Source organism: Bombina bombina, chromosome 2 (genome assembly GCF_027579735.1).
Source record: "Bombina bombina isolate aBomBom1 chromosome 2, aBomBom1.pri, whole genome shotgun sequence".
Taxonomy (NCBI): Eukaryota; Metazoa; Chordata; class Amphibia; order Anura; family Bombinatoridae; genus Bombina; species Bombina bombina.
This window is the reverse complement of record NC_069500.1, coordinates 1,141,871,896-1,141,893,853: the sequence shown is the minus strand read 5'-3', so window position 1 is coordinate 1,141,893,853 and position 21,958 is coordinate 1,141,871,896.

The following is a 21,958-nucleotide window of genomic DNA, read 5'->3' as shown; positions in this document are numbered from 1 at the left end:
TGCAGAATACTGTCAATCCACTCTGACAGGTGTTCAAATAGGGAACCAATCCCAGCAACTATTGGTCTTCCCTTAATATTAACTACACTTTTGTGAGTCTTGGGCAGGTGGTGGAAAATAGGAGTAATAGGGTCCGAAATGAATAAGAACTCAAATGTATCCCTATCAATAATGCCAAGATGAAGACCATCATCCAAAAGATCTCTTAACTGTTTTTAAAAACATAACGTAGGGTTACTCCTTAATACTTTGTAGGAGGATAAATCGCTGAGCTTGCGTTCAGCTTCAGATATATACATCTGTCTGTCCATTACAACGATATTCCCCCCCTTATCAGAATTTTTCACCACAATAGACAAGTTATTCTGCAGTGAGCCAATGGCCTCTTTTTCCTTCCTAGTCAAATTAGAGTACTGGTCCCTAGATGTATTGTCCAGCTTTTTTAGGTCCTCAAGAACTCTCTTGTGAAAACTTTCAAGTACTCTACCTCTGGATTGAACCGGATAGAATTTTGATCTATTTTTAAATTTAGGAGGACATTGCGATAAAGAATCCATAGCCTGCTCACACTCCAAATCCTGGAGTGATGCTAAATCGCACATGTCCCTAAATTGAAAAAGAGAGCCAATATTTGTGGTACCACTATTGTCAACATAAGTGGAATCATTTACTCGTTCAGCATCATTAAAATGTCTACGGAGGGTAAGGTTCCGTATGAACCTATTTAAATCTAGAATGGTTTGGAAAATGTCAAATTTCTTAGTAGGGCAAAAACCCAAACCCTTATTAAGTACTTTTAGTTCAAATTCAGTTAGGGTATGTGAGGAAACATTAATAACCAGATTATCATTTACTTCCTGGTAAGCTCCCTGAGGGCATATCTGTTCATTCCTCTCTGGTTCCCTGTATTCTCTGTCCCTCCCCCTCCCTTTGTCTTCAGGGCCGACCGAAAAACCTGACCCAAAGGGGGTACCCCCTTGATATTATTAGGGGCATTAACCTGTACAGTGTCAGAGTTAGTACTCAAAGATTGTTTAGATTGTGTATTACTTTTTGCACTATTTTTAGTACTTTCACCTTTGGGTATGGTACCTGAAGAACTAGTGGGTTTAGTAATCTCAGTATGTGTAGTGATTTTAGTACTCCTATCTACTTGTACAATATCATTAACTTCCTGTTGTCTATCTCCAGTATGATTACTAATAAAATCTGATTCACATTCTGAATTTGACCCTTCCTCATAAGAGGTAGAAAAATTAGACAGAGAGTCATCATCAGTACTCACATTTCCATTAAAAGACACTTTTTTCTGGTTCTTATTCTTTTTTCTCCACTTTCTACGTTTTTTACCCTTATTGCCTTCCCTATTCTCAGTATCAAGTCCCTGATTATCTCTCTGATTAAATGGTAGTGCTCTGCGTCTGTGTACTCTATACCACAAAAAGACATTCCCTGTGGAATAGTCCTTTTGATCACGTAAAAATTTCACATGTTTGGCCTGTATGATATCACTTTTGTTGGTTTCAATCACCTCCTGCAACATTTTATCATATTCACCATATCCAGCATCTGACTGGTGACCATTTAACTCCTGTTGTAGCTGTATAATTTCATTTCTGACAGTGGCCAATTGATCAGATTTAAATTTAACCAACATCACCATAAGCCTAATAGAACACTCAGATAATATACTGTTCCATTCCTTAATAAAGTCCTGGTCATGGACCTCAAATGTAGGGAATTTTTTAACTCTAAGGCCCCTCGGTATCATATTTAAAGAGACATATTTGTTCATAATCCATGTGTCAAGTTTGAGTCTCAGTTCTTTTAACCGTAACAGTTCCAAGGAGTGAAAAAGATCACTCAGTTTAGTGTTGGTACAATCCAATGAGAAGAAATCTTCCAATTCAAGACCCACTAGATCTTGGTCATCCACAGCAGCCAAAGAAAAATAATAATTATGTGATGCATCCACTGATGCCTCCATGTTAAGAAAATATAACACCAATATAAAGTTCACCAGCCACAATTTGCTTTACTTACAACACATGGATGAAGAGATAATATAGAAACAACAGATGTACAAAGTCTGTGTGTGTAATTTGAGCAAATGGATAAAGGTATGTCCCAAATGTTCTGTATAATCAGATAGTAGAGGTGTAGAACTATACACAATTTACACAGCAAAAAAGAGTAGAAGGACAGAGGCGTCAGTACCAGTCCTGACTCACCACTCCAAGGAAGGCTATTCCGGCATTTCTCCGACAAGGTAAGTGGGCACACAACCACCACTCACTTCTCACAACCATCGGACGTTCCGCTCACCTCTATGGTGTATGTTTTAGCTCCGTGGCAATACACCTCTTCACGAGGTCTGAGCGGTCTCTTCTCCTCGGCGTCTCCGGCCAGCATGTACCTCTTCAGCACTTCCGGGTGACGTCAGACGCTGTCCCAATCCAGCTTGCATGCGTAGCGCTTCAGATGCTGTGTATAGTGATAGAACTCACAAAGCCTCTATTCACCGGACAAAACTCCAAAGCTGGGAATAAACTTGTTCCTTCAAAGGATATCAGGGCTCCTCTCCCTCCCAAAACAATAGAAAAAAAAGTGATCCAAAGAACAAAAAATAGTAGATAAAAAGTCAATTCTTTATTTGAAAATTAGAACATATGGGCATCAAAATAGCGTGAAGAAGGAAAGAGCAGGTCTTACGCGTTTCGGCAGGGTTCAGCCGTAATCATAGACCATACATGCTCACAGGTGATACAGGTTTATATATTCTACACAGATTACCCATTGGTTAAAACATCACACACCTTCTAAACACCATTTAAAGGGATCATCACATAAAAGATATATAAATAATAGGCGTTTTGACACCTATAATCAATGGCTACAATTGAAATGAAAACAACCAATTCTACATAGATATATATACATATATACAACAAAGGAGGGGAGTACAGAAGGAAACAGGGAGGGAGTAATTAAGAAAAATCAATAAATGAATTCTAGAATGTTAAATAGCATTTCATATACATAAAAGATATTAAAGATTATAAATTTCAGATTATATTAAACTCTATGAATAAATAAATGAAGAAATCACTACAGCTTAAAATACATATATATATATATAAACATAAGTAGCTACATATACAAATAATTCATTCAAAGTTGTTGCCAAATATATCTAAAAAAAAATCAATTAAATGAAATACATAATTAATTCTCCCAAAAATTAATAAGATCATTCTCTGAATTGAAACCATCAGGTTTTAATGTGCACAGTTTATGGATCCAATAGACCTCCTGACGTGCCAAAATGGACCATTTGTCACCATCTCTAGGGTTATTCTTGATAATTTCTATGGCATTCCATATGAAACTGCACACATTGCCATGATGGATATCAATAAAATGACTCGCAAGATCAGAGCAGTGATTTTCATTCCTGATGTATCCCAGGTGTTCACGTATACGAGTACGAATGTCACGGGTAGTCATACCCACGTACTGAATTTTATGTTCCGATGCATGAATTGCACGAACGAAGAAGAGTAATTAATGCATCCTCTAGTATCGAACACCTGGTTCGTGACATAGGAACTAAAGGAACTACCTATCTTAACATGTTCACAGGCTTTACAGTTCTTTCCACATCTATAAGTTCCATTATATCTTTGCCAGGAACTCTGACTAACAGGTTTACGTAGCTGGCTAGGTGAGATCAAATTGCCAAGTGTAAGATTCTTTCTGTATGTAAACCCACATCCTCCTTTGACCACATCCTTAAGAACATCATCTCCATACAAAATAGGTAAATACTTTTTAACTATATTGCAAATTTGATAATATTGATTAGAATACCTAGTAATAAAGTTGGGTTTATTGTCAAATTGGATCTTTTTATCTCTAGATTTACCAACTCCTGAGAGCAGACTACTTCTATCACATTGTGCTGCACATTCCTGGGCCTGTTTGATAACCTTGTTACAATATCCCCGTTTACGGAGTCTAGCACCCAGGTTTTTACATTCAGAATCAAATACCTGTTCATTAGAGCAAATTCTTCTATATCTCAAAAACTGTCCCTTCGCTATGCCCTGAAATACATGTTGTGGGTGAGAGCTGGATGAATGTAAGATTGAATTTCCAGCAATGGGTTTACGAAACAACTGGGTCTCAATTTTTCCAGAATTCCCATCTATCACCAGCTCCACATCCAAAAAATGTATTTTATGTTTTTGCCATTCATAGGTAAACTTGATGTCAGGGATACAAGAGTTCAAATAATCAACGAATTCCTTAGCCTCAGAGGAGTTGAATTTAGTTAGAAAAATAAGATCATCTATAAATCTTTTGTAGCAAACAACTCCCATGGATGAGTCGACATCAGGTCCAAAGAGGTATTTATACTCGAACCAGCCCATAAATAAATTAGCATATGAGGGGGCGAATTTCGCCCCCATGGCTGTACCTCTCAATTGGACATAGTACAATCCCTCAAACAGGAAGTAGTTACGCTCCAAGAGAAAACGGATAGATCTAATGATAAATTCTTTAGTTTCATTAGAATAGTTAGTAAGCAAATTTAGAAAAAAGGCCACAGCTTCCAGGCCCAAGGTGTGGGGGATTGAGGTGTACAAAGCCACCACATCCACCGTAAGCCAACTCATATCCTCCACCACCTGCACAGTCTCAACAACAGTTAAGAGATCTTTTGGATGATGGTCTTCATCTTGGCATTATTGATAGGGATACATTTGAGTTCTTATTCATTTCGGACCCTATTACTCCTATTTTCCACCACCTGCCCAAGACTCACAAAAGTGTAGTTAATATTAAGGGAAGACCAATAGTTGCTGGGATTGGTTCCCTATTTGAACACCTGTCAGAGTGGATTGACAGTATTCTGCAACCCTTGGTTACTTCTCTTCCCAGTTTTTTGAGAGATACTACACATTTGTTCAATGTTGTTGAGACTGTGCAGGTGGTGGAGGATATGAGTTGGCTTACGGTGGATGTGGTGGCTTTGTACACCTCAATCCCCCACACCTTGGGCCTGGAAGCTGTGGCCTTTTTTCTAAATTTGCTTACTAACTATTCTAATGAAACTAAAGAATTTATCATTAGATCTATCCGTTTTCTCTTGGAGCGTAACTACTTCCTGTTTGAGGGATCGTACTATGTCCAATTGAGAGGTACAGCCATGGGGGCGAAATTCGCCCCCTCATATGCTAATTTATTTATGGGCTGGTTCGAGTATAAATACCTCTTTGGACCTGATGTCGACTCATCCATGGGAGTTGTTTGCTACAAAAGATTTATAGATGATCTTATTTTTCTAACTAAATTCAACTCCTCTGAGGCTAAGAATTTGTTGATTATTTGAACTCTTGTATCCCTGACATCAAGTTTACCTATGAATGGCAAAAACATAAAATACATTTTTTGGATGTGGAGCTGGTGATAGATGGGAATTCTGGAAAAATTGAGACCCAGTTGTTTCGTAAACCCATTGCTGGAAATTCAATCTTACATTCATCCAGCTCTCACCCACAACATGTATTTCAGGGCATAGCGAAGGGACAGTTTTTGAGATATAGAAGAATTTGCTCTAATGAACAGGTATTTGATTCTGAATGTAAAAACCTGGGTGCTAGACTCCGTAAACGGGGATATTGTAACAAGGTTATCAAACAGGCCCAGGAATGTGCAGCACAATGTGATAGAAGTAGTCTGCTCTCAGGAGTTGGTAAATCTAGAGATAAAAAGATCCAATTTGACAATAAACCCAACTTTATTACTAGGTATTCTAATCAATATTATCAAATTTGCAATATAGTTAAAAAGTATTTACCTATTTTGTATGGAGATGATGTTCTTAAGGATGTGGTCAAAGGAGGATGTAGGTTTACATACAGAAAGAATCTTACACTTGGCAATTTGATCTCACCTAGCCAGCTACGTAAACCTGTTAGTCAGAGTTCCTGGCTAAGACATAATGGAAATTATAGATGTGGAAAGAACTGTAAAGCCTGTGAACATGTTAAGATAGGTAGTTCCTTTAGTTCCTATGTCACGAACCAGGTGTTCGATACTAGAGGATGCATTAATTGCTCTTCTTCGTTCGTGGTGTATCTCATTGGTTGCACGGAACATAAAATTCAGTACGTGGGTATGACTACCCGTGACATTCGTACTCGTATATGTGAACACCTGGGATACATCAGGAATGAAAATCACTGCTCTGATCTTGCGAGTCATTTTATTGATATCCATCATGGCAATGTGTGCAGTTTCATATGGAATGCCATAGAAATTATCAAGAATAACCCTAGAGGTGGTGACAAATGGTCCATTTTGGCACGTCAGGAGGTCTATTGGATCCATAAACTGTGCACATTAAAACCTGATGGTTTCAATTCAGAGAATGATCTTATTAATTTTTGGGAGAATTAATTATGTATTTCATTTAATTGATTTTTTTTTAGATATATTTGGTAACAACTTTGAATGAATTATTTGTATATCTAGCTACTTATGTTTATATATAATATATATATGTATTTTAAGCTGTAGTGATTTCTTCATTTATTTATTCATAGAGTTTAATATAATCTGAAATTTATAATCTTTAATATCTTTTATGTATATGAAATGCTATTTAACATTCTAGAATTAATTTATTGATTTTTCTTAATTACTCCCTCCCTGTTTCCTTCTGTACTCCCCTCCTTTGTTGTATATATGTATATATATCTATGTAGAATTGGTTGTTTTCATTTCAATTGTAGCCATTGATTATAGGTGTCAAAACGTCTATTATTTATATATCTTTTATGTGATGATCCCTTTAAATGGTGTTTAGAAGGTGTGTGATGTTTTAACCAATGGGTAATCTGTGTAGGATATATAAACCTGTATCACCTGTGAGCATGTATGGTCTATGATTACGGCTGAACCCTGCAGAAACGCGTAAGACCTGCTCTTTCCTTCTTCACGCTATTTTGATGCCCATATGTTCTAATTTTCAAATAAAGAATTGACTTTTTATCTACTATTTTTTGTTCTTTGGATGACTTTTTTTCTAAGAATTTTATATTGTTATTAATCAAATGGATCCAGCAGGGGTAAAAAAATAAATAAAAAAATAAAAAATTGTAAAAAAATAAAAACTAAAGGGAAGGCCCTACCCCAACACTCCTTCCCCTAGGCGTTCGGCCCGGGATACAGCTATTCTCCCCTTAAATTAGCTTCCAGTAAATAAGTTGCATTTTTAAAAGGCGAGATAGCTAGTCTCTGAGTTTCATTATCTAGCGCTTTGATATATTTTCCCCATTTTAAGAAGAAGTTATTAATGTTAGATTCTTTTCCCATCTGAACTTGAATCTGTTCTAAGAACATTTGATGTAATGTACTATTTTTAATTTCTGAGAATTTAGGTTCTTTAGCACAGTGTTTTTCAACCAGTGTGCCGTTGCACACTAGTGTGCCATGAGAGATCCTCAGGTGTGCCGCAGCAGACTGACAACAGTGCGGGGGTGTTTGTGAATGAATGTCAATATGTCATGTATAGTTTGTAGGAGGCATGGCATGACAGCACAGTACAGTGTGTATATATATATATATATATATATATATCTATATATATATATATACACTGTATATATATCCTGTATTAGGCTACAATGTGTGATTTTGTAAAATTTTGGGATGGTGGTGTGCCACAGGATTTTTTAATGTAAAAAAGTGTGACACAGAACTTACGCCACACCCGAAGGGGTTGTTCTATGACAATTAATAATTTGATATCTTTCTAATTAATTTCGGAGGCATATGTACCAGAGCTTTTAATGCCAGGGGAGCAACCAAAGCCTCTTCTAATTCATAAATTGAGAAGTGCCCCTCCTCAAGAAACCAATCCAAAACATATTTCATGTTTACTGCAATATTATAGGATTCAAAATCTGGCTAAGCCAGTCCTGCATACTTTTTCTCACCAAAGAGGCGTTTCATAGCTATTGTTGGCTTTTTCCTTTTCCAGATAAATTGTGTTATACGTTTATTAATTGCGATTACATCCTTTCTATGTAAAATAATTGGTAGAGCCTGAAATATAAAAATAAATCTAGGCAATGAAACCATTTTAATTAAGTGTATTCTGCCTGAGAGTGAAAGGGGGAGGTTCATCCATCTTTCTGTATCTTCCTTAAAGGACTGAATCAATGGGAGAAAATTTAACTTACGCCACTTACTTGTTTCCCGTGCAAATTTTACCCCAAGATATGTAATGTAATCTTTAACTTCTTTAAACAGTATTGGGGGCGAGTTCCTATGTTTAATTAGCCACAATATTTCAGATTTATTTTTGTTTACTACCAGTCCTGTAAATGCTTGAAATTTTTCTAATACATCAGTGATTAAGGGAAGATTAATTCGTAAATTTTGCGTAAAGATAAGAAGGTCATCTGCATATATTGCCTGCTGAATTTTATATTTCCCAATATTAATTCCCTCGAGATGATTCCTGAAATATAAAGCCAGTGGTTCTAAAGATAAATTGAAGAGGAGCGGCAAAATGTGACAACCTTGTCTGGTCCCACGTTGTAAAATAAATGAATCTGTTATAGTAGAATTAATAACTAAGGCCGCTAGGGGAGATGAGTATAATGATGATATAATATTAAGAAAATTATCCTTAATTCCAAATTTACTTAAAGTAAAAAACATATAATCCCACAGTAATGAGTCAAAGGCTTTTTGTGTGTCTAGGGAAATGACAGCTGCATCCTCTCCTACAAATGTTCCTGCCTTTCCCATTACCTCACAATAGTTTAATGCTATCTCCAGTTTCCTTATATTGTTCACCAGTGTCCTTCCCTTGACAAACTCAGTTTGATCTGGATGAACAAGTGAGCTGATAATTAATTGAAGTCTACTAGCCAAAATATGTGTGAGAATTTTGTAATCCACGTTAAGGAGAGAAATATGCCTATATGAGTCCATTAAGTTCAAATCTTTCCCTGGTTTAGGAATCAAAATAATTCTAGATTCTGTGAAGTATTTAGATGGGGATTTACCTTCTAAAAGAAAAAAGTTATATAATTGTTTTAAAACCAGAATAATAGGGTCGTCAATAATTTTATATAGTTCTCCTGGTAAATCATCAGGACCTGAGGTTTTATTAAGCTTCAAATTCTTTATAGCTTTTATAATCTCTTCGTCCGTAATTGACGAATTGAGCATTTTTAGGTCCTCCTTAGCTTTTTGGGGAAGTTTAATATTAGCCCAAAACAGCTCCTTCTTTTGTTGATCTATTACTTTCGCCCCATATACATTTTGAAAATAATGGAGGAATTCACCAGAAATTTCCTGAGATTGGTTAATTATTTTGTCCCTAACTCTAATGGATGTTATTACTTTAGTTGACTTTTGGGACTTCACTATCTTCGCTAGGTATTTTCCTATTTTATTAATGTCGGCCATAAATTGACTGTTACTCCTAAGCTTGTTGTGAGATTCTTTCGAAATACACCAGTTATCTCTTTGCTTTTTTGCTTCCAAATAATCTTCCCAATTGTTTTTACTATTATTCCTTAGATAGTTTTGATATTTATTAACTATTTGATTTGTAAGTTGAAGCCAATATTTATTATTTTTCTTCTTCATTCTAACTACATAGGCCAATATTTCTCCTCGAATAACTGCTTTTAAAGCTTGACAAATATTTTCAACATTTTGAACTGATTCCTTATTCCTCTTATAATAATCAGTCCATTGATTAACTAAAAACTCCCTAAATTTTACATTGTTATACAAGTAAGTAGGGAAAAACAATATATTATTTGGTGATTTGCCAAGTTTCATCACTAAAGACAATGATATTGGGGCATGGTCGGAAATGGTGATTGGGTGAATTTCTGTTTTCTCAACCACGGAAAATAATTTTTTTCTAATTAGAAAAATATCTATACGGGATAATGTTTTATATAACTTAGACAGGCACGTATACTCTTTGGAATCTGGATGAGCATTCCTCCATATATCCAACAATTCTAGATTATGAGAAAAAGTTCTAAAATTTTAACTATCCCCATTACGAAGTCGGCCATTCTTCCCCATTTTTTTCCTGTCCATACATTCTGATGGGGCCAAGTTAAGGTCACCTCCCACTATGATATTTTTCCCAAATTCCATTCATTTAGTTTGAATTGTCTCCCAGAAAGACCTTTTCCTTTTGTTGGGGCCGTATATATTACAGATTACCATTCTTTTTCTCCCTATTTCTATTTCAAGAATAATAAACCTACTCTGATGGTCTACTACGCGTCTAAGAATTTGGTATTGTAGATTTTTCCTGAAAAGTATGGCTACCCCATTTTTCCTATGTACTCCTGGTGCGAAAATTACCTCTCCCACCCAACCCCATTTTAATTTTTGACTTTCAAATTCATCCAAGTGTGTTTCCTGTAATAATCCTATATCAATTCTTAATTTATTTAAGTGTTGTAGGATTGCCTTCCTCTTAATTGGGGAGGTGAACCCTCCCACATTCAATGAGCCTATCTTAAGACTCTCAGAAATTTTCTACTCTTCTCTTGAAAAGGGGGACAACAGAAAAATTCTTTAATCCCAAGCCTTCCGTCCAAGGGAAGGAGGAGAGGGGGGAAAAAAAAGAAAAACACAAAACACCCACCGGACCCACACACCCATCCCGCCTGCCCTGACACTATTTCCAACCCTAATACTGAAGAACATTATTATGAGAGTACTTCTTATTCTCTTATAATTATCCAGTGTTAAACATGTTGCTTTGAGTTTTCTAAAATATTAAGTTCATACTGACCTTCTTACTTAAATTCTTCTTTTAAGAAATTTTCTGCTGCCTGTGGACTATCAAATACCCTCATTAGTTTTTATGCTTATTCTAGCAGGATATAAAAGCTTTACTGACCTTCCTTCCTGGATCAGATGAGAGCATAATGGTGCACATGCTTTCCTCTTATTCGAGGTCTCAAATGAAAAATCTTGAAAAATCAAGAATTTCTCATTGTTGTAATACACATCCTTTTGAGCTCTATAAGCTTGTAAAATTTGGATTTTTTCTTGAAAGTTCAAGAATTTTATGATAATGGGCCTAGGTCTATCTCTTACTTCCTCTCGATTCCTAAGACTACCAATCCTATGTGCCCGCACTATTGAGAAAACTTGATTAGAATCTGCTATTTTTAATAACAAAGGTAATTGAACTGATGCAAAGTGAAGTAAATCTTTATCCTGGACTGCCTCTGGGATTCCAATTATTCTTAAATTATTTCTCCTAGATCTATTTTCAAGATCTTCAATTTTATCAGTCAAAAATTTGAGTTGCTTGTGCATTCCTACCAGGTCTTTATATTTTTCAATATCTCTATCCTCCAGATCTGAGATCCTTTGTACAGTTAAACTTACTCTGGCTACAATTTGTTTAATTTCTACTGAAATGGCATCAACACTACTTTGCAGTGTGTCAAATTTTGGCATAAATAGGTTACTAATTTGTTTCAGTAATTCTGAGTTACTTGTTACTTCCATCCCAGCCTCCTGGGTGGGGCTCTACAATTATGTCTGTACTACGTCTAGCTGCTTTTTTCTCCTGTTGTCTTCTCCCTGTCATGGTTGAAGTTTTAGTGTTAGAGGTGGCTAGAATAAACTTGTCCATAGGGGATCACGCTGCTGTTGAATTATTTTCTATTACAATTCCTTTATATTTCTAATAATTAAATGGACTTGCTTCTTTCCTACCTCTCTATTTTGTACAGAGAATTTATTTAACCATTTACTAAAAAGAACATATAAAAACCACTGTAAAAAAGAGACTTAATAACTATGCCAGAATATGCTCAAAGAAGCCTAGACATTACTAATACTATAAGGCATATTACTAACTACAAACCAGTACTTTAATTGCCCCTTTTTTTAAGAATACCCCTTACTCATAGACCTCCTTTTTCCCCCCTTTCCTTTATATATATATATATATATATATATATATATATATATATATATATATATATATATATATATATATATATATATATATATAATTATTTTTCCCCCCTTTTTTCATAACAGAAAGGAGACTAATTCTCATGCAGGCATACATTACAGTAAATCATGCTCAGTAAAGTCTCAGTCCTTCCTGACGACTCAGCATTGCAATTTTCCTGTATCTGCGTAGATTATTTCTATCTCAATCTCCTGGATTTCCTTATGTACTGCCAGCTTGGCCCCAGATTCTAAGATACAAAACAGAAAAAAAGAGACATCGCCACATGTGTGTATCGGCAAGCAAGTAATCAAGAGACACTTGAAACAGGTGTAACACAGGGTACTCACATACTCCAATGGCACTCAGTTGTGCCTATAGTTGCTGGCTGGACCTTCAACAGCAGCCCAGCTCGCTGGTTCCAAGAGGGGGAACTATGTAATCCTCATATGTATAAGGCAGAATATAAAATGAGAATATATGCCAAGCATGTGTGAATCTGTCTAACCAGGATTGCATTAAAGTAAGAAAAACTATGTGCAGTATACTCACAAAATTAGCGGCACTCCAATGTGCCTAATGTTGCAGGCTGGGCCTTTAACAGCAGCCCAGCTCACTGTTTATTCTGTTAATCACTTCTGTACAACTTCAAGGCAGCGTGTGTATCCTCGATTCCACAGCCCTTCTCTACCAGGGGGGGTAAAATGACACAGTGGGAAAAAGGTGTAAGGTGTTTAAGTCCTGCGCCACCACCTCACGGTTTGGTGTTAGTCCCGGCACTCTCCCTCCAATTGCCTAGGGAAAAAAATCTTTCCCGCTTGACAGCAACTAAGCGTGGAGCATTCAGCCCGTCGGCTGTGGATCCCGACTGGTGCCTTGTCCTCCCACCTAGTTGCCCGGCTGTTGTTCCTCCCTCGTATCTCGAAAACCTCAGCGTCTCACCACGCTCAGCACTTAGAGAGTGTCACTGCGCAAGCGTCCAGCGTACACGTCAGAGCATGGACCGCCCCCCTTTCGGATCCATTCTTTATTCATATTCATTTTTCTATTCTAAACTTTAAAATAGAATAATGAATATAGAATAATGAATATGAATAAAGAATGGATCCGAAATAACGAATGGATACGAAAAACTATTTAACTTAACATAACTAATTTGCCAAAACAAAATTATTTATTTAACTAATGAAAATGTAACAAAACTATTTTTTTCGCTGAGCACGTCTACTTCGTGGCATAGATAGAACAAGGTGTTGGAAACATTCCTCAGATATTTTAGTCCATATTGACATGATAGCATCACGCAGTTGCTGCAAATTTGTCGGCTGCACATCCATGATGCGTATCTTCGGTTCTACCACATCCCAAAGGTGCTCTATTGGATTGAGATCTGGTAATTGTGGAGGCCACTGGAGTACATTGAACTCATTGTCATGTTCAAGAAACCAGTTTGAGATGATTTGAGCTTTGTGACATGGTGCATTATCCTGCTGGAAGTAGCCATCAGAAGATGGGTACACTTTAGTCATAAAGGGATGGACATGGTCAGCAACAATACTCAGGCAGGCTGTGGCATTTAAATGATGCTCAATTGCTACTAATGGGCCCAAAGTATGCCAAAAACATATCCCACACAACAATACACCACCGCCACCAACTTGAACCTTTGATAAAAGGCAGGATGGATCCATGCTTTCATGTTGTTTACTCCAAATTCTGAACCTACCATCTGAATGTCGCAGCGGAAATCAAGACTCATCAGAATAGGCAATGTTTTCCAATCTTCTATCCATTTGACCTCCTATAAATATTACCTTGTATACTGCGTATATGTTTATATGCTTATATGTTTAAAGCGCTGCATAATCTGTTGGAGCTCTACAAATACCTGATAATAATAATAAAAATTAGTTATTATTTGAGCTACTGTTGCCTTGCTATCATCTCAAATCAGGTTGCCCATTCACCTCTGACATCAACAAGGCATTGTCATCCACACAACTGCTGGTCACTGAATATTTTCTCTTTTTTGGACCATTCTCTGTAGTGTAAACCCTAGAGATGGTTGTGCGTGAAAATCCCAGTTGATCAGCAGTTTTTGAAATACTCAGACCAGCCCATCTGGCACCAACAACCATGCCACGTTCAAAGTCACTTAAATCCCCTTTCTTCCCCATTCCAATGCTCGGCTTGAACTTCAGCAAGTCATCTGCACCATGTCTAGATACCTAAATGTATTGAGTTGCTGCCATGTGATTGGCTGATTTGTGTTATTAAGCAATTGAACAGGTGTACCTAATAAAGTGGCTGTTGAGTGTATATAATGTGTATATCTTAATATATATGTCTATAATTAGACAAAAATACAAATTGGCCTGTTGCCAAACGTTTCAGCTCACGCAGGAGCTTTCCTCAGTGGAGGCCCAAGTAGATGTAAAGTGCATAGCAATAAAACATCCTTATATACTCTTATAAAACACAAATTAAACCCACCTGTGTGAATCAATCTCCAGAGCAAACACATTGTTTGCACTGTGTCTATAGGCCACGCCCATCATTAGCTGAGCCTATTATTGACATCATCAGCATCAGACACAGTTACCAAGGCAACCTGTAAACACCACTGGGCACTAATGATCCATACCCAATCGTCATGAGGACACGCCTACCGGGGCGTGTACTGCTATCTGTCATAACTCTTATCGGATCAGTCCACAGTATAATGTACAGGATTATGTAGTCAAAAAGTATTAATAACAAAATGAGAGTTCTGGAGACAGAGTCAGAGCAACATATAAACCTACATATTGTGTACTTATATGCAAACAAGCTGCATTAGGTTTATGGCTTTCAAGCGTTCTAGCTAGATAGTGATGCAAAGCATAAGCACATATAACAGACTCTCTTGATATTACACTAAATAAATATTGTGCAATATACATATAATTCTAGCATAATAATAAAACACTTAAGGAGATTTACAAATTGCTGCGTCAAGACCTAATGGAGATATAACCATCTGTATTTGCAGCATATCACATGATTTCATGTCCCAAGAAATAGGTAGAAACATTTGCCCATATCAGCAAGAGTACTGAGGACTTAGATACCCATAAGAGTCCATAGTAATAAGCAAATCAAATTTTGATTGCAGTTTCATCCCCATCAGTCTGTTATTGTCTGGCACTAGGTTAAAAATAGCAGCACACATAAACAGCGCTACTATTCAGTCACCTTGGGGACATAGTGTCCAGACATGTAGTCTTGATTGTAGTATCCATCCTCATAGTTAAGTTGTAAAAAAAACACTCAACTATAGATAGCAGCAAGCATAATCAACACTGCTATTCAATCCGCTTGGGGACACAGTGTCCAGAGCAAAAATTCAGCGTACTTCCAACTTGAAAGGCGCTTTTCCTCTATCTCCCCCTCATTTCAGGGGTGGGAGATGATCAATTAGCATATTTCTCAGTGAGGAGATTGAGTGTCCAGCCTGCACAAAGTGCTTGGCTACAGGTTGGTCCGAATGTCCTTTGTCAATAGCCAGGCGTATAGCCGACTTATGGTTTGCAAGTCTTTCTCTGAATGAAGTTGTCATTTTACCAATATAGCAAAGGGAACATGGACAGATCAATATATATACAGGGAGTGCAGAATTATTAGGCAAATGAGTATTTTGACCACATCATCCTCTTTATGCATGTTGTCTTACTCCAAGCTGTATAGGCTCGAAAGCCTACTACCAATTAAGCATATTAGGTGATGTGCATCTCTGTAATGAGAAGGGGTGTGGTCTAATGACATCAACACCCTATATCAGGTGTGCATAATTATTAGGCAACTTCCTTTCCTTTGGCAAAATGGGTCAAAAGAAGGACTTGACAGGCTCAGAAAAGTAAAAAATAGTGAGATATCTTGCAGAGGGATGCAGCACTCTTAAAATTGCAAAGCTTCTGAAGCGTGATCATCGAACAATCAAGCGTTTCATTCAAAATAGTCAACAGGGTCGCAAGAAGCGTGTGGAAAAACCAAGGCGCAAAATAACTGCCCATGAACTGAGAAAAGTCAAGCGTGCAGCTGCCAAGATGCCACTTGCCACCAGTTTGGCCATATTTCAGAGCTGCAACATCACTGGAGTGCCCAAAAGCACAAGGTGTGCAATACTCAGAGACATGGCCAAGGTAAGAAAGGCTGAAAGACGACCACCACTGAACAAGACACACAAGCTGAAACGTCAAGACTGGGCCAAGAAATATCTCAAGACTGATTTTTCTAAGGTTTTATGGACTGATGAAATGAGAGTGAGTCTTGATGGGCCAGATGGATGGGCCCGTGGCTGGCTTGGTAAAGGGCAGAGAGCTCCAGTCTGACCCAGATGCCAGCAAGGTGGAGGTGGAGTACTGGTTTGGGCTGGTATCATCAAGGATGAGCTTGTAGGGCCTTTTCAGGTTGAGGATGGAGTCAAGCTCAACTCCCAGTCCTACTACCAGTTTCTGGAAGACACCTTCTTCAAGCAGTGGTACAGGAAGAAGTCTGCATCCTTCAAGAAAAACATGATTTTCATGCAGGACAATGCTCCATCACACGCGTCCAAGTACTCCACAGCATGGCTGGCAAGAAAGGGTATAAAAGAAGAAAATCTAATGACATGGCCTCCTTGTTCACCTGATCTGAACCCCATTGAGAACCTGTGGTCCATCATCAAATGTGAGATTTACAAGGAGGGAAAACAGTACACCTCTCTGAACAGTGTCTGGGAGACTGTGGTTGCTGCTGCACGCAATGTTGATGGTGAACAGATCAAAACACTGACAGAATCCATGGATGGCAGGCTTTTGAGTGTCCTTGCAAAGAAAGGTGGCTATATTGGTCACTGATTTGTTTTTGTTTTGAATGTCAGAAATGTATATTTGTGAATGTTGAGATGTTATATTGGTTTCACTGGTAAAAATAAATAATTGAAATGGGTATATATTTGTTTTTTGTTAAGTTGCCTAATAATTATGCACAGTAATAGTCACCTGCACACACAGATATCCCCCTAAAATAGCTATAACTAAAAGCAAACTAAAAACTACTTCCAAAACTATTCAGCTTTGATATTAATGAGTTTTTTGGGTTCATTGAGAACATGGTTGTTGTTCAATAATAATATTAATCCTCAAAAATACAACTTGCCTAATAATTCTGCACTCCCTGTATATATATATATATATATATATTCTTCAACAAACTACAAGAGGAGAACAAGGACCATCAAAAATTTCTTAAGGCCCTGATAGGGAATCAAGCACTCTTTTTTTTAATAAAAAAATAGCTCAAAAGTATAGCTAAATTAAACAAATGGAATGAATCTCTGACCAGTACAATCACTGAGAACAAAAAATAATTTATTAATAGTACAGAAAGAAGTAAATCCTAACTGTCCAAACATAGCAATAGGCCAGTTGTGCGCTGGCCTAGGGTATATGTTAGCAACACAAAGTGAAGTATGTTGAACAAACAATATAGTACATGTGGCCAATTAAAACCCTGAAGATGTGCACATCATAATCATAATATTGGCAAAAATACAATCCAAAGACACCTAGAGTACACTGCTACACCCAAGCTGTACACGGTACCCAAGTCAATACAAGGGATAATTACCGGACAGGTAAATTTTTAGGGATCTAAGCAGTGATAGGTGCTTTGTAAAGATTTCAGGAACAACAATAATGGCAGTATATCAACAATTACAAAGAATTACATACAAGTATGAAGAATAGCTATTGCAATGGTTATTAGCAATAGGATAGATAGTAAGTTACATGCAAGTATGAAGAATAACTATTGCAATGGTTATTAGCAATAAGATAGATAGTGGAACATAGTAATACAACCTCCATAACGAATTGCCTCAGTACAGCAGTTACATAGAGACACAGCAGTTTACATAGAGATGCCTGCATATATTGAGATAAAATTCTCACAAGAGTGTATTGCTGAAGAAAACAACCAAATCACACCAGGATGATTTTCCACATATAGCGGTATTGTCTTCAGCCAGACTTTGCATAAGTCCAAAGTATGCAAAATGGGATAAGTGCTGCCAAAGCTGCATGCGTGTTAGTAAAGCATAGTACTTCTTATTGCTGAAGATGTTGTGTGAAAACAGCAAACAAGCCAAATGAGCAGTGGGAGTCAGTCCAGGCTAACCCCCATATTGCAAGTGAAAGCAGCTATATTCCTATGTTAAACCATAAGCATGCACTTATCTGATTCTGTAGGTGTCCCCAATTGAGGTCCGCTGTTTGTTACCAGTTGCCTCCTGAAATACTGCCTTGTAATTGAGTCCCATGAAACAGTTTTCTGAGCCAGTTGAATGCTGCACGCTGATACTGCCGCGTGGTAGGACTGTGTGCTTACTTCCTGGTTGGTCACATGTGCGTCTGTGATCCAATGCCTACGATCCTGATCGTTTCACCCACAATGCCAAATGATAGGCGGGGCTTCCTCAGGGCGGATGGATCTTAGCCCTGCTGGGAGGGAATATATCCACAAAGACTCCTCCCAGTTTGAACCAATTATTATATATATATATATATATATATATATATATATATATATATATACATACAATGTATTCCGATGTGCACGTTAATCTGTGTCAAATGTTGAACACCTTATTAGTATGGGGATGATGGAATTTGTTCCCTGTAACCATACTATTATACGTTACACAATTGCCACATTGGAAACATCCCAGTTTACCCTTGGGTAACCATATCCCTTTTCAGTAACAGTGCATAGGATCCATAAGGACCAGTAAGTCTCTCAAATGTTTGGATCTCTTGTATACCATCCTTGGGCAGGGAGTTGTCTCAAAAGGTAAAGTGTTGTCTGAATAATGGACCAGTTATCTTTCACCACCGACTCCACAATCTGAGATGCTGGGGTATACGTAGTGATATAGTTGAGACGTACATTTGGTTCCTTAAATTTCCTAACAATAGTATCGGCTTGTGCCATAGACTTAGCCACCTGGCATTGTTGAGTGATGAGTTGTTTCGTACATGCTCTGGATAAAAACTTTCCTGACATCTCTTCCAGTTGAGTAATTTTATGGGTATCTAGGGTGTTATTGCATACAACCCGCAGGAACTGAGAAGAGCTTACCCCATTCTTTTGAAAACTAGGATGATAGCTGTTATAATGCAAGATAGAATTCTTATCTGTTGTTTTATTGTAGTTTGGTTTGTAGTGAACATCCTTCACTGCTGACTGATTTAAAGATTTCTAGGTCAAGAAAATGTATCGTGGCTAGATCTGCTTCAATCTTGAATCTAATGGTAGATTCTAAAGTATTAAGACCCTCAAACCATAAGATAAGGGCTTCATTCGTGCCTCTCCATATTAAAAAGATATTATCGATGTACCTATAGCAAAGCACTTTGTGCAGGCTAGACACTCAATCTCCTCACTGAGAACTACGTTAATTGAGCATCTCCCACCCCTGAAACAAGGGGGAGATAGAGGAAAAGTGCTTCTCAAGTTGGAAGCACGCTGGATTTTTGCTCTGGACACTGTGTCCCCAAGGGGATTAAATAGCAGTGTTTATTATGCTTGCTGCTATCGATAGTTGAGTGTTTTCTTACAACTTAACTATGAGGATGGATACATGTCTGGACACTATGTCGGACTGAATAGTAGTGCTGTTTATGTGTGCTGCTATTGTTAACCTAGTGCCAGACAATAACAGACTGATGGGGATGAAGATTACAATCAAGATTTGATTTGCTTATTACTATGGACACTTATGGGTATCTAAGTCCTCAGTACTCTTGCTGATATGGGCATATGTTTCTACCTATTTCTTGGGACATGAAATCATGTGATATGCTGCAAATACAGATGGTTATATCTCCATTAGGTCTTGACACAGCAATGTGTAAATCTCCTTAAGTGTTTTATTATTATGCTAGAATTATATGTATATTGCACAATATTTATTTAGAGTAATATCAAGAGAGTCTGTTATATGTGCTTATTCTTTGCATCACTATCTAGCTAGAATGCTTGAAAGCCATAACCCTAATGCAGCTTGTTTGCATATAAGTACACAATATGAAGGTTTATATGTTGCTCTGACTCTGTCTCCAGAACTCTCATTTCGTTATTATTACTGTTTGCCTACATAATCCTGTACATAATTATGTGGGCTGATCCGATAAGAGTTATGACAGATAGCAGTACATGCCCCGGTGGGCGTGTCCTTATGACAATTGGGTATGGATCATTGGTGCCCAGTGGTGTTTACAGGTTGTCTTGGTAACTGTGTCTGATGCTGATGATGTCAATAGGCACAGCTAATGATGGGCATGGGCTATAGACACAGTACAAACAATGTGTTTGCTCTGGAGATTGATTCACACAGGTGGGTTTAATTTGTGTTTTATAAGGGTATATGAGGATGTTTTATTGCTATGCACTTTATGTCTACTTGGGCCTACACAGGAAAGGCTGTTTTTTGCCACTTACCTGTGTAGGCCTGCAGTATATTCTGGGGATTCCGTCCAGCTCTGGGATATAGTCTGGATCTGTGTATCAGTGTTTAGCAGTGCTCCAGGGAGTTGTATATGTTGGAGTGTGCCATTTATACTGGGCTTGTTTATATGTATAATTATATATAGGTAAATATATATACAGAGATATATATATATATATATTTATAAATACTTAGAACATATTCTGTCATGTGCAGAACATTACAATGTGAAATATTGACAGTAAAAATGTTTTTACTTGTTTTTCTTCTACGTAACAGCAAAGAGCTCCAACGCACTTATACTGTATGTTTGTATATGCATAAATATATATTTATAAGTGTATATATGTCTATAGATACATATACACATACAGTGGGTATTGGAATCACCCCCCTTGAAAATAATCACATTTTGTTGCTTTGCAGCCTGAACTAAAGACAGACACAGTTTTTGTTTATCCAGTTGTAATTACACAATGCAACTTATAACATCAAAGTGAAAGATATAACACCAACATGTCAGGCAAAAAAAAAGACAATTCAAAAACAGAATCACCCCCTCCTAAAATTACTTGTAAACTAAATTAGGTGTAGCTAATTACCTTCTTAACGGCACACAAAGCCATTTGACCTTTAACTGTGATCAGCTATGGGCATATTGATAAGCTCTACATGAAAATAGCTTTCCTGGGGCATTTCAGTCCCTGGTAGTGGAAATGAAACAAACAATCAACTATGGGTGGCAATGCACTGTCAAATGATCTCCGGGATAATGTTGTGGAAAGGCACAAGTCAATGCCTAGAAGCAAAGTGAAGTCTATTATTAAGAAGTGGAAGGTATTTGGTACAACACAGACCATCTCTGGATCAGGACATTGCTCCAAACTGGATGAAAGAACCAGGAGGAAACTGGTCAGAGAGGCTACCAAGAGGCTCACCGCAACTCTGAAGCAGTTACAGGAATTTATGACAAAGAGTGGTCATTGTGTGCATGTGACAATATCACAAATTCTCTACAAATGTGGCTTGTATGGTAGGGTTGCAAGAAAAAAGACACTCCTCAAGAAAGGCCACATGCAGTCACGACTAAGCTTTGCCATAACACACCTAGGAGATTCTGAGGCAACATGTAAAAAGGTGTTACGGTCAGATGAGACTTAAATTGAATTGTTTGGCCTCAACACCAAACGATATGTCTGGAGGAAATCTAATACAGCTCACCATTCAAATAACACCATACCTACAGTAAAGCATGGAGGTTGTAATATCCTGTTATGGGGGTGCTTCTCTGCAGCAGGCATTAGAGCACTTGTCAGGATAGAAGGAATAATGGATGGGCAAAATACTGTCAGATTCCTGAGGAAAATCTGCTGCCCTATGCCAGGAAGTTGTTAATG